Source organism: Crocodylus porosus, unplaced genomic scaffold, assembly GCF_001723895.1.
Source record: "Crocodylus porosus isolate Cpor-Errol unplaced genomic scaffold, CroPor_comp1, whole genome shotgun sequence".
Classification (NCBI taxonomy): Eukaryota; Metazoa; Chordata; order Crocodylia; family Crocodylidae; genus Crocodylus; species Crocodylus porosus.
This window is the reverse complement of record NW_017728910.1, coordinates 36,564,013-36,576,478: the sequence shown is the minus strand read 5'-3', so window position 1 is coordinate 36,576,478 and position 12,466 is coordinate 36,564,013. Positions and strand designations below refer to the sequence as shown.

Sequence of the window (12,466 nt, the reverse complement as noted above, 5' to 3'; positions counted from 1 at the left end):
GCAAGCAGCTAGAATCTGTTTCTGCCCTCTCCTACCAGTTTGTAGAACAAGGGAGGGTATGGGAGCAGCTTTACCCTGTGCCTTCTACAGAGTGGAGTGACTCTGGCCTCAGGAAGGCACAGGAGCTTTTCCCTGGCTCTGCTCCTCCTGTTTCCCAGAAGGAGTTAAACCAGGAGAAAGTGTACCAACATTAATTATCTCTGGAGAAACTCTCCTGGGACTGGCTTCTCTCTGGCTGGATTTGGTTTATTGTTCTCCCCAAACCATCAGTTTTGTCTGGAAGAAATAGTTTTGTTTTCTACTGGGAGAATGGATAAAATTCAAGGAAAAGTCTAGAATCAGAGACCAAAATCCAAAATTTCCCCAAATGGGGGGCAGGGAGTGGGGGAAGAACTTAATCATTGAAATATGATCCAAAAGGTGGGTATCACCACCCCCCCACACCTAAAATAAGCCAAAAGTGCAGTGGTGATGTATAGGGGGTGCACATGCACCCCCTGAGAGTGCTGATGTACCCCCTGACAACCCATGCTCCCCCTTAGGTGGTGAGTAGGGGGGGACAGGTGAGAACACCGGTGCACCATGGTCATTTCCCAGTTGATGTGATCGACTGCAGGGGAACCCCATTCCCCATTCAGCAAGATTGGCCGCAGAGGGAACCCCCCCCAGCTGGTGTGATTGACAGTGTGGGCACCCCCCTCTGGTCAGTGAGATTGGCTGTGGAGGGACCGTCCCCCAACCCCAGTCACTGACTGACCCCTGACTAAAGTGGCACCAATCACCCATGTAAAAGTGTGTCCTTGTTGCCAAGAAAGCTAATGACAAACTGGACTGTATTAGAAGGAGCATTGCCAGCTGGAGGGAGGTGATTATTTCCCTCTATTTGACACTGGTGAGGCCACATCTGGAGCAGTGTGTCCAGTTTTGCCCCTCCCCCTTACAGAAAGGATGTGGACAGATTACAGAAAGTCCAGTGGAGGGCAATGAAAATGGGGAGGGGGGGGGGCTGGGGCACACAACTTCTGAGGAGAGGCTGAAGGAGCTGGGCTTATTTAGTCTGGGGAAAAGAAGACTGAGAGGGGTTTAATAGCTGCCCTCAATTACTTGAATGGTGGTTACAAAGAGGATAAAGCTAAATTATTCCCAATCATGACAGATGACAGAACAAAGAGTAATAGTATCAAGTTGCAGCAAGGGATGTTTAGGTTAGAAATTAGGAAAAATATTTTCACAAGGAAGGTAGTAAAGCACTAAAACAGGCTACCTGGAGAGGTGGTGGAATCTCCATCCCTGGATGTTTTTAAAACCTGACTAAACAAAGTTTTGGCTTGGATGATATGCTTGGGGATGGTCCTGCTTTGAGCAGGGGCTCTGACTAGATGACGTCCAGAGATCCCTTCCAACCATAATTTTCTATGATTCTATGACACCCGTACTCAGTTACCTGAAAGAAATGACATAGGCACTTACATTCAAAGAAGGTTGCAAGCTCTGAATGAGGGGATCTCCTGCAGCCCTGAATTAGATGCCTAACCCCAGAGAGGAGTGGGATTTTAGGCCTGTTTATATCCTCAGTATTTCACCATTGGCTAGCTGTAGGCACTGGCTCTCATCTCCAATCTGAGTCACCTAACTCTCCTAGGCACAGACTCCCAGATTGTGCTTGCAGGGCCATATTGTGACTGCACCTACCTTGTAGATGTTCAAGTCTTTTATGGGTCCTGCTGCAAAAGTCTGATCCCAAATCCATTGAATAAAAAGGAATCTTTCTGTCGACTTCAATGAGCTTTGGAATAGGTTCATATTAAATGTGGTGGAGAAAATGAGGACAGATATTTTTATTAGTTTGCAAGCAGAGTTCCTTGCCCCCGTCACGCTCCAAGTGCCCAAAAAATGTTTGTGTGAGGATTTCTTGTCATGTCAGTATAGTGAACAATTCCACAGAGAAGGCAATGGATTTACATTGATGTAAAATTGTGCAAGTAAAAGAATATACCACTTCTTTAGGATCTGCCTCTGGCTTTAAAATAATGGGACAATACGATACTTTCAAAGTCTCTAATTCCTATCATTCTGATAGCTTCCTTCTTCAGTTTAGGGTGCAGATAGGTAGCAGTGCACCTTTTGTAGACCCCACTCTACAAAGTACATAACATGCTTTGAAGTACTCCTGGCACCTGTTGTATGGGGTGTGTCTTGTGTCTATTTTAATGCAAGTCTTCCTCCACCCTAAGAACATTGAGCTAAATTCTCTTCACAGCTATTGTGTATCCACCTCTCTGAGCAACAATGTCTAAAGAATACCATATTTCATCATATATAATCTGCCCTGAAATATAACAGTATTTTTAGAAGGGCCCAAGAACAAAAAAAAAAAATCTTACCTTAGAGTATGGGTAAGTACCTGAGCTCTGGGGTCTCCAGGGTTTGGGGCCATGTACCAGGCCTGGAGGCTGGAGGCCATGCACTGGGGCTACAGGCTTGAGAACCAGGGGCCCCACAAAGAGGCTGGCCCCTACACACTGGCCCCAACCCCATGGGCTGACCTGATCTGGCCAAGGTGGTGCTGGAGGTCTGACCTGATTCATCTGCAGTGCTCCCAGGACCATGCCCAAACTGACAACATTGGAGCCATGTGGCTTGGCTGGGCTCAATCTGGGTATGATTCAGCACACAGCCCCAGAGCAGGATGCAGTCCTGGACTTGGCATGCCAGATCCAACTTGGCACGTGGCTCTGAAGCAAGAACTCGAGGTCCAGCTGCAGGCCCACACCTATGCACCAGGTGTATTGCTGGGGATGAGGGGTCCCCCTAGGTCCAGACATTTAGCGGTGCCAGAGAGGGGGCAGAGGAACAGAGATAATATGCATTGCTGTGACTCTGGGAGACATGGCAATTAATGCTGCCACCGCTCCACCCATTACCCCCACTTCCAAATGTTCAGATCCACAAGCAGCCTTTTCTTTACATATAACACACATTCCAATTTTCCCCAGCTGGCTTGGGGAACAGGAGGAAGCTACATGCAGAAAGTATAATGACCAAGACTGGGAAGTGATAAACAAACAAAACTTAAGAGCCAACCGGTAATATGAAAGATATAGTCAGCCTTGAAATGAAATGCTGCTTTGTTTTTACATCTGTCTCTAATCCAGCTGCTTTCAGTAATTCAACTGAGGGACAGCAGCTCCTATAAAATAATGGTTCATGGGGCCAAGCTCCTAGGGCAGGTTAAAGAATCCATTACATTTTTCTTCCCATTAAGAGAATGCTTACCCTCTTGCTGCAGAGTGACTAGAAAGTCAATCACAATAAAGATCCATAAGCTTGCCATCTCACTGCAGTCAGTCAATGGATGATGCAGTGCTATACTGACTGCATGGCTTAAATAACACATCCTCTCCTATTCTGTTTACAGAAATAACTGTGCAGGAGGCTTTAGAAAAGCATTAGATACTGTTTTTCCTAGAGTATGTTCAATTTCTCCACAGGAAGGTAACATTTAGGACTCTCACTTTGATTCCACAATGTCCAGCTACAAAACTACAACTAAAATTGATGTTTTCAAAATGAAAAATTCTTGCTCTTTGCCTTTGGAAAGAGTAAATGGCCAAGGCAACTTTAATCTTAGGTTTGTGCTTTGCTTGCAATAATGTTATCTGACCCCTCCCCCCACCACCACCTTCCAACTACTAACTCTGTACCAGGTCACTACAGCATAATGTTACGTGTTATAACCTTGCCCTGCCATTCATGCTTACTGTGGTCACAGCTCAATTTCTTATGGTGTGCTCTGACTTATGGTCAACTTTCATTGCTAACAGGGGAAAAGGGCAGCCTGACAATCTGAATATTTCCAGCATGTGTGTGGGGTGGCTGTATTTACCTCCATAAAGCTTACAAATTTAAGCCTCCTTCACTTTGCACTTAACACTCACTGTATTCCTAAGAGGAGAGGTAGCGATTCCCTGTTTTTTATTTCAGCTTCAACTCTCAGCCAAGCAGCTCACTATGAGAATGCAGTGTTAGCCATTTAAGACTTGTGATCTTTCAGCTGCACTGCATCCCATTCATTATATACTTGAGAAACATAATATGTAAATCTGAGAAAAACAGAAGCTGCAGAAATAAAGAAAATCAATTAACAAGGAAGTCCATACAAGAACAAATACCTAAGCAAATTCTTCATGTGTTATTGTTATGAAGTTTCTAACATTCTTCTCCCCGTCCCTTAGATTAAAACATTTACTAGCCATACTCCAAATATATTCCTTATATTAAGATGAGGGCATAAGCACGATCTATTTATTCCCAGGTCAGGTAGCAAAGCACTAAGGACACAGAGTACAAAGTAGTACCTGGCATGAAGTTGTCTTTATATTTTTTCCTTCTTTTTTTTTTCAGTGTAGAGATTCTTGTAGTTTGCAAACAGGTTAGAGGATCTACTCAACAGAATTTGAACAATCCCCTGAGGCTATGTTGTGTAATCTCAGTTACATTAGTTACATCAGAGTACATCAGTGTTAGAAAAAATGAGAACCAAACCTAATTAACTTCAATAGAGTTAATCCTCATTTAGTCTCATGTAACACAGATAGGAATCTGGCCCTTATTTTTGATCTGCCTTCAGTCCACATAGTGCTTTGCGTTTCAGTAGTGGAAATATGAAGAAACTGCTATCAACTGGAATTATTTCAAATTCAGAGTAATGCAACTGGCTAATTTTTGGCTTAGGAACCACTCAGCACATAATTATTACAATTACCAGTGCCCACTACTTTGGGGTCCTGTTATAATTTTGCCTACAAAATTCACAAAAATGCATAGTTAGGGCCACTAAAACATCTCTCAAGGATTTAGAGTACTTCTTTCAAAGCTATTTTTTATCACAATTATCACATGGGTGGGAGCAACAGTTCTAAAAATAAAGCAGACACATGTAAAATAACTCATCCATCTAGTTCCTCTCCCATCCCCAGGAATATTTTTTGACTTGTTAGCTACTGGAACTTGATCCTCATGTAATACAGGAAATGTGTAATAGTGATACCAATGACCTTACTAAAGTGCAAGCTGTGAATAGCCCTAGTGAAGTTGATCAGCCTGCAAATACAAAAATCTTGGAATGCCAGCTGTTTAGTTCCTATGCGGGAGAATGGCTTTAACCCCTCCCCCAGCCCCTCCCCCCCAACTTTTAGCTCACTTGACTGTGCTAACCCAAACTTTTATTGTTGGTCATTTCAGAAAATAAATGGCATCAAAATATATAAACCATAAGTGACAAAGAAAAACATGGCAGCCATTTATAGAGAAGTCCACCTCACCTGTAAATGCCAAGTAATCAGAAGCATAACAAGGCTGGTGGGTGCCTAAGTAGCAAAACCCTGAGTTGTTTTTTTTTATTTATTTAAAAATACATCCCCTCCCCTTCCCCTAACCATTTCTGACTTTTTCTCTCCCTCTGTATTTCCTATAGGTAAGTATAAGTGAGCTAAGACATAGGATAAACTTCAGCATTTTATTTTGGTAGCAAGTGGTTTTTCGTTCATTTTTTCTCCTTCTTTTCAAATAAGTTTCCTGTGATGGATAGCCACTGTTTTATATTGTATAATTATTATGTTTATATTGTTTTTTACTGTTCTCTATTACTATTTTACTGATACTATATGATTTATGCCTACATATGTATGTTAGCATAAGTCATGTCAAGTTACCATTTTGTTTGTCAAGTCTCCATCTTGTGTCCCCTCCCCAGGCATACCCTATTGTAACTCTGTTGTAACTGTATGACTCATACCTACCCCTCCTATGTAAATTGGTTCCTGAATGAATGGGGATGAATGAGGGTGCTTGAGAGACAATGGCAATACGTCTAAAAATAGCTGCCTCTGAATGACCCAAACATCACCCTGCGTTGGCCCTCCCTGGCTCAAGATTTGGAAGTCAGACTGCTGCAGAAATCAGTCAACCCACCAGTAAAGACACCTGCAACTGCACATTCTTACCTAGCAGTGCACATGCTCAGTACACCTGGGGCAGACTCTTGCCTGGGCACGCCCCTGCCACTAGGGTCATAGAGGGTCTGCCCCTATAAAAGGGGGCAGTGAAGACAGATCCAGTGGGACACCTTCTCCATCTGGACCAGCACCATGCCACACCACCTATCTATCTAGAGGTCCTGCTGGTGACCCCCCTCTGGACAACACCTTGCTGGAAAAGACCCTGACTGGTCATCGAGGATCAACTCACAGTCCAGGTTAGGTAGCTATCACCCACCTTCCTTCCCCAAGCAAAGGACTTAGACTCTGTTTCTCTTCCCTACCTGAACTCCAACCCTTCCACTGAGTCTGTTTCTCCTGCTACCATTGTGAGTGCTTGTGTGTGTGCATGTGTGAACCAATAACTTCATGGGGCTGTGTGGTATGTTGTCTGTTTAATAAACTTGTTATTGTGAAACCCCGAGTTGGGTTTTTGTCTGTTTGCTGACTATTTCCTCCTTGCCACTACTTATTCCACCCCTTGATCTCCCAGCTTTCAGCCTCAGTTTCCAGCCCCAATCTCCCAGCCTTCTGCCTCTCTTTCCTGGCTGTCTCCTCCTTGCCACCGGGCTTTTTCTCTTGCTTCCATCCCAGCACCAGTGACCACAAGTAACCCTGAGGCCACTTGACCTTAAATAACCCCAACCCTCAGTTCCTCAGTCCAGCTTCTGTCTAGTCTACCAGTTCTAATCCTGGTCCCAGCATCTTTCACTTTCTACACTTTCTCTCTCTCACTTTAACCATCCCCCCCAGGTATCCCAAGCACGCACATACACACACTGTACCACCCAAGTCAGGAACTTCACTGTGTGTATGTGTAGGTGGGTGGTATGTGTGTGAACTGATGAATCTCTCTCTCTCTCATCATTGTGTGTATGATATCTGAAGTAGTGATCCATGCATGTGTATTGGGTGTGCAGGTGTTGGCAACTGATTTTGTCTAATTTTTGGTGTGTATAGTGTGAATGTGCTTTTGGTGATAGGTATGCATATGCCTAGGCTGGTAATTTTGTATGTGTGTGTGTGCCTGTGTTGGTAGTGTGTGGGGGGAGCAGTGATGGCAGCACAGCAGCAGATAGAAGCTAGTGTGATAATTTTATACAGCTGTAGTCGCATCTGTTGTTTTCTGCCACCTAATAAACCCTTCCTAGTTATGCGTCTCTAAATAATTTAAGATTATTTAGAGATAGATTGGCCAGGAGTCTACCAGAATCGGCACTGATCTCCCAGTGACTATTAAAAGCAATTGTGGAGATTGATATCATGAACAGGTTGAACAGTACAATTAATGACATTACATCATGTTCATAGATTCATGTTGGGAAAAAAAATCTCCTGGAATAGGTTCAGTCAGAGTTGGCCATCCTAGGTTACAGGAGCTGAGGAAGATACTGCCTTCTCAATTCAACTCTGATTGATCCAAAATGGAATTAACTATGGATTCTTAATTAGGGCTGTGTGAAGCTTCAGTCCCTGATTTGATTCGGCAAGATTCGGCCCAATTCGGTGCCCAAATCTCTGAATCAAATCAGGAGACCCTTTTATCTTTCCAAATCAAATCAGAACCCCCTGAATTGATTCAGAGAAATTTGGAAAGATTGGGAGATTTGGACATAGACCTAGCTTTAAATGTTTTTTTCTACATGCCTCAAGGTACCAGGTGGCTTGTGAATGCTGCGATGCTGAGGTGGATGGAGCATCCCAAAGGAGCTGTGCCTGATACCTCCAGGTATGTAGAAAAAACATTTAAAGCTGTGTCTATGGCCAAATCACTGATTCTCTGAATCAGAATCAAATCTTCAGATTTAAATTCAGCCGCATTGAATCAGGGACAGTGACCTGAATCAACAAATTGAATCACTGTCCTCAATTTAGGCTGAACCTGAATTAAATATGGCCTGTTCGCACACCCCTAGTAATTAGTGAACTTATCTAGAGTAGAAACCTGGGTTTTAGTCTCTGTTCCAATTTATGTGAGGGAGAGGTTGCATGTAACATAAGAATCACAGAATCATACAAATTTAGGGTTGGAAGGGACCTCAGGAGGTCATCTAGTCCAACACCCTGCTCAAAGCATGATTCTCCCCAACAAGATCATCCCAACCAAAGCTATGTCTAGCCAAGTTTTGTAAACCTCCAAGGATGGAGCCTCCACCACTTGTCTGGGTAACCTGTTTCAGTGTTTTACTACCCTCCTAGTGAAAAAATTGTTCCCAATATCTAACCTTAATATGAGACCATTGTTCCTTGTTGTGTCATCTGCCACCACTGAGAACAATCTAGTTCCATCCTCTTGCAAACTGCCCTTCAGGTAATTGAAGGCTGCTATTAAGTCCCCTCTCAGTTTCTTCAGATGTGGCTTCACCAGTGCTTAATAGAGGGGAATGATTACTTCCCTTGACCTACTGGCAACAATCCTAGCAATGCAGCCCAGTATGCTGTTAGCCTTCTCTGCAACAAGGGCATACCACTGGCTCATATTCAGTTTATTGCCCACTCTAACCCCCTGGTCCTTTTCTGCAGAGCTGCTGCCCAGTCAGTCAACCCTTCTTCTTATGCTGTACATCCCTTGCTAGCTGCAACTCCAGTTGTGCTTTGGCCTTCCTGACTTCATCCCTGCATGCCTTAGCAATGCTCTTATATTCTTCCCTAATTATTTGTCCAAGTTTCGCTTATTATAAGCTTCCTTTTTGTGATTTAGTTCACTGAAGAGTTCCCTGCTAAGCCAACCTGGTCTTCTGCCATACCTGCTAGTCTTCCTGCTCATCAAGATGGTTTATTTCTGCACCCTCAGTAATGTTTCTTTAAAGTACAGTCAGCTCTCTGGGACTCTTGTCACCCTCAGATTGGCTTCCCAGGGGATCCTGCCCATGAGTTCCTTGAGTGAGTCCAAGTCTGCTTTTCTAAAGTCCAGGGTCCTTACTCTGCTGCTCTCCATCCTTCCTTTCATCAGGATCCTGAACTCTATCACCTTGTAGTCCCTGCTGCCCAAGTTGCCATCCACTACTACATTCCCCACCAATTAAATAATCAATGGGTCAGGGCTTCCAATCCACCTCTCCCCACTCTCAGGTGGGTGCCCTAACCAAACTAAGGTACAGTGTCATGTGCACTTTCCCTCTCCACCCCACCATGCATGTTTAATTATTTCATGCAATGTAGAACTTCAACAATATGGATTGAGGGACTCTTCATCCCTATCCCAAAATAACATATAGGCTGGTGGTCAAGGCTGAGCTATTACCAATCACTGACCTATTGGATCTTGGGAGCAATCTGGCAGGGCAAGCAGGGCACACACCCCAGCCACTGACTGGGGTCAGAATCCCCCCTGTAGGAGTCCTTGCCATAGGGAGGAAGCCTTGCACTTCTGCTGCCTAGCCACAGGAGACAGGAAGTGCAATGCCACACCAATCAGTGTATCTGAGGGATAGGGATGCAAGTGAGACAAACAAAATGGTGTCCTCGTCTGTCCCCCACCACACCCCAGTAGCCTTTGCCAAACCATGAACAGCCCTGCTCCCAATATGTATGTAATGGGGTCAGGGGAGGGAGCAAACAGAGAACCAGGATCTGTTCCCAGGAAACCCTGTCACAATCCTGCCACTGGATTCAACATTGATGACTCTGAACAGCAGCCCAGGCAGGTAGAACTTCCTTTTCCCTCACCTATGCTGTCTCCCCTCTCCCATCTACCTTAGTCAGTATACTCCCCACCCCAAGCACTCAATTATCTCACTACACCTCTGAATAGGGGAGAAGGGGGAAGAACCTCCTGCTTCATTCTGCTGGGGCCTTGTACAGCAGATGTGCTCTGAGTGATCAGAGTCAGCTAGTCAGACAAGTGGAGGATCACTTCATTTGTGAATGCCTTTGGAACTTAGCCTTGAGATAAGACTTTCAAATTAGGTCAGAACTGAGTTGAAATCATTCAGCACCTCTCATGATTAGACTCATTGTTAACAATATCTATCATGCTCCAACTTGACTACAGCTGAGCAAATAATCCATATCAAATAATAGACTGAATTAATATAACTTCTTCCTTGTTCCTGAATTGCCCAGAGCAGCATGTAATTTTCTCACATTTATTTGTTATTCACAGCCATTTAACAGTTTCATGAATAAAGACTGATTTTTCCAAGAGCTGCTTATAATGTGTCCACAATTCAAGGCCAACTGGGGTACTGGTTCTGTTTCCTACCTGTTAGAAAGAAGGCTGGCCCTTTAAGAGGTTTGGAGTCAGCCTTACCCATGCCTTTCATGTGATCCCAGATTACGGGTTTGGGGCTGGGCAGGTGGTTGGATCTGGCAAGTACAATAGTAGCCCAGTACTGAGATTTCCTATAAAAAGGAATCTTGTTTCTCAAAGCAGGTTCCTGTAACACATCCTGAAGGGACCTGGGGGTTAGAAAAATCTAGGAAAGAGACCATCCACACTAAGCAAGATGATAGGCCTGGATAGAGCTACCTACAGGGAGGGGTGAGAATAGAATTCTCAAAGAGGCTTGAAGGGATGCCAAGTATCAGGACTAGGGTTTTAGGAAAATTGCTTTTGAACTCAGCAACAGGCTGAAGGGGGGAAGACCACTTTTGTGTTCACTTAAGAAGGAACAGAGAGGCTGTATTTTTTCCCCTTCAAAGGAGCAGCTGAGAGGAGGCAATGTCACCCTACCACTGAACCAAAAAAATCTATTTTTTTATCTAGATGTAGGCCTGAGCATTTTAGGATCCAAGCCTGTAGTTGGACATCAATGGAAGCAAGATCAGGCCATTATGGTCAAAGAAATATTACATCTTGTAACAGGGGGCCTGCTCCGGGCCAATTTTCCAGCGGTATACCCATCTGTTTCTGGGCTAACCGCCCACCTTCTCTCACCATGCCTTGTTGGTAATTAATTAATAGATGTCAATTAAGTGGGAGGCTGCCCATTTCTTGCCCCAGTGTCAGGGGGTGCTATCTGCAGCTCCAATCCTCCCCTACTCCATAGCCCAAGCCTCACAGATGGCATCCACATGTTCTCATAATCACTGGCCCCATGCTGGGCCCCATAACCCTAGTGTATGATCCCTCCATTCTGGCGGCCAAACCCACTTTCATTCTTGGCAGCATAGCTCCCTGAACCACTTCCCCTTCAGGTGCGATCCCCCCGGGACCTTTGGCTAACTAGCCCTGGCCCATCTCCAGGCCAATCAGAACCCCAGGCCCTCAGCTCTTGGGTGTTCCTCACAGTGGGCCCCTGGCCCTTCCAGTCCTGGCCCCAGCATTGACCAATCAAAGGAAGTCCAGACAGGCATAAGTCTATGGCCCCACTCTTTGTCTGGGGGTCCACCCTCCAAAGGGGTAACCCACCCAGTTGTGGGGGCTAGGGGGTAAGGTGACCCAATCTGCCTTTGACTGGGGTGGTAACTGGCCTGGTATTTCCTGGGAGCACCACTGGGAGCCCCACCAGGCCACCCACTCCTGGCAGGGTGCAGTTTTAGGTCATGCCCAGGACCAGGAGCCTCCTGACTATCCCCTACAGCTCATGCCCTTACCTCCAGATGACACCAACAGCCAATGTTTTTGCCTGGCCTCCAGCAGTAAAACTTCCCTGTTTATATGGGCAGCCCCAGATTCAAAATGGCTGCCCTCATCACCTTAAAGTGGCAGCCACCTGCAGTGCCTTGCCACACATCTAATTTGAGATTTTCCCATTAGAAAAAAATTCTACTTTTCAGCAAATAGCTGAAACAGTAAGAAATGTAATGCTTCCTGGAATTTCTAGTTAAGTTAGTTTGTTATCTGTTTCCTTTCTGGCTGGGCTACCTATCGTGATATACTATGGCCTTCCTACTTGCTGAGGTATATTTTAGGGATCACATTGCTGGGATGATAATCAGAAGTATCATCCCTGGAGGAGCCTGGGGGGCCATCAATCAAACTGGGAACATAAGATGCTCATTCTACAAGTCCTAAGAGAGGTGCAGCAGCATTCTGATATAAACATTTTCAGCCAGAAATGTTTACTTTGCAGCTATTTTTTTTTTTATTAATAGCCAAAATTCTCTCCAGCACACAGACTTTAAAAAAAAAATTGGGGGTAAAAAGTGTAAAATAAAAAATGTAGGTTTCTCTTTAAAATAATTTTGATGAAAAAAAAATTAACCATTTCTGCAAGATATTAACAGATGCATGCATTAGCTTCTCATTAAAAAAAATCCCTTCATCTCCATTGTCTTTTATTACAACACTTTTAGTGTATGTCACTGGATATTACAGTTACAATTCCCTGTCAGCCAATGGAAAAGAACAATTTATCAGGATGTTGTTGAGATAAATGCAATAAAGAGAAAAAACTACCTAAACAAATAAGGTTAGGTGCTTGCTTTCTTGAATGAGCTTTAAGTAAGCAGTGAATCCTATTTACTACCAACCCCCCCCCCCC

General features: G+C 44.4%; 1 long non-coding RNA gene across 1 annotated transcript in view; it reads left to right on the top strand.

The window, feature by feature from the left end:
* The first annotated feature begins 6,579 nt into the window (after positions 1–6,579).
* The window catches only part of LOC109308722, a 20,612-nt gene continuing 14,725 nt past the window's right edge, over positions 6,580–12,466 (top strand). Inside the window, exons 1-2 of the long non-coding RNA XR_002100698.1 lie at positions 6,580–6,697; positions 10,699–10,703. This is a non-coding gene — a long non-coding RNA (uncharacterized LOC109308722). The remainder of the gene's footprint in view (positions 6,698–10,698; positions 10,704–12,466) is intronic.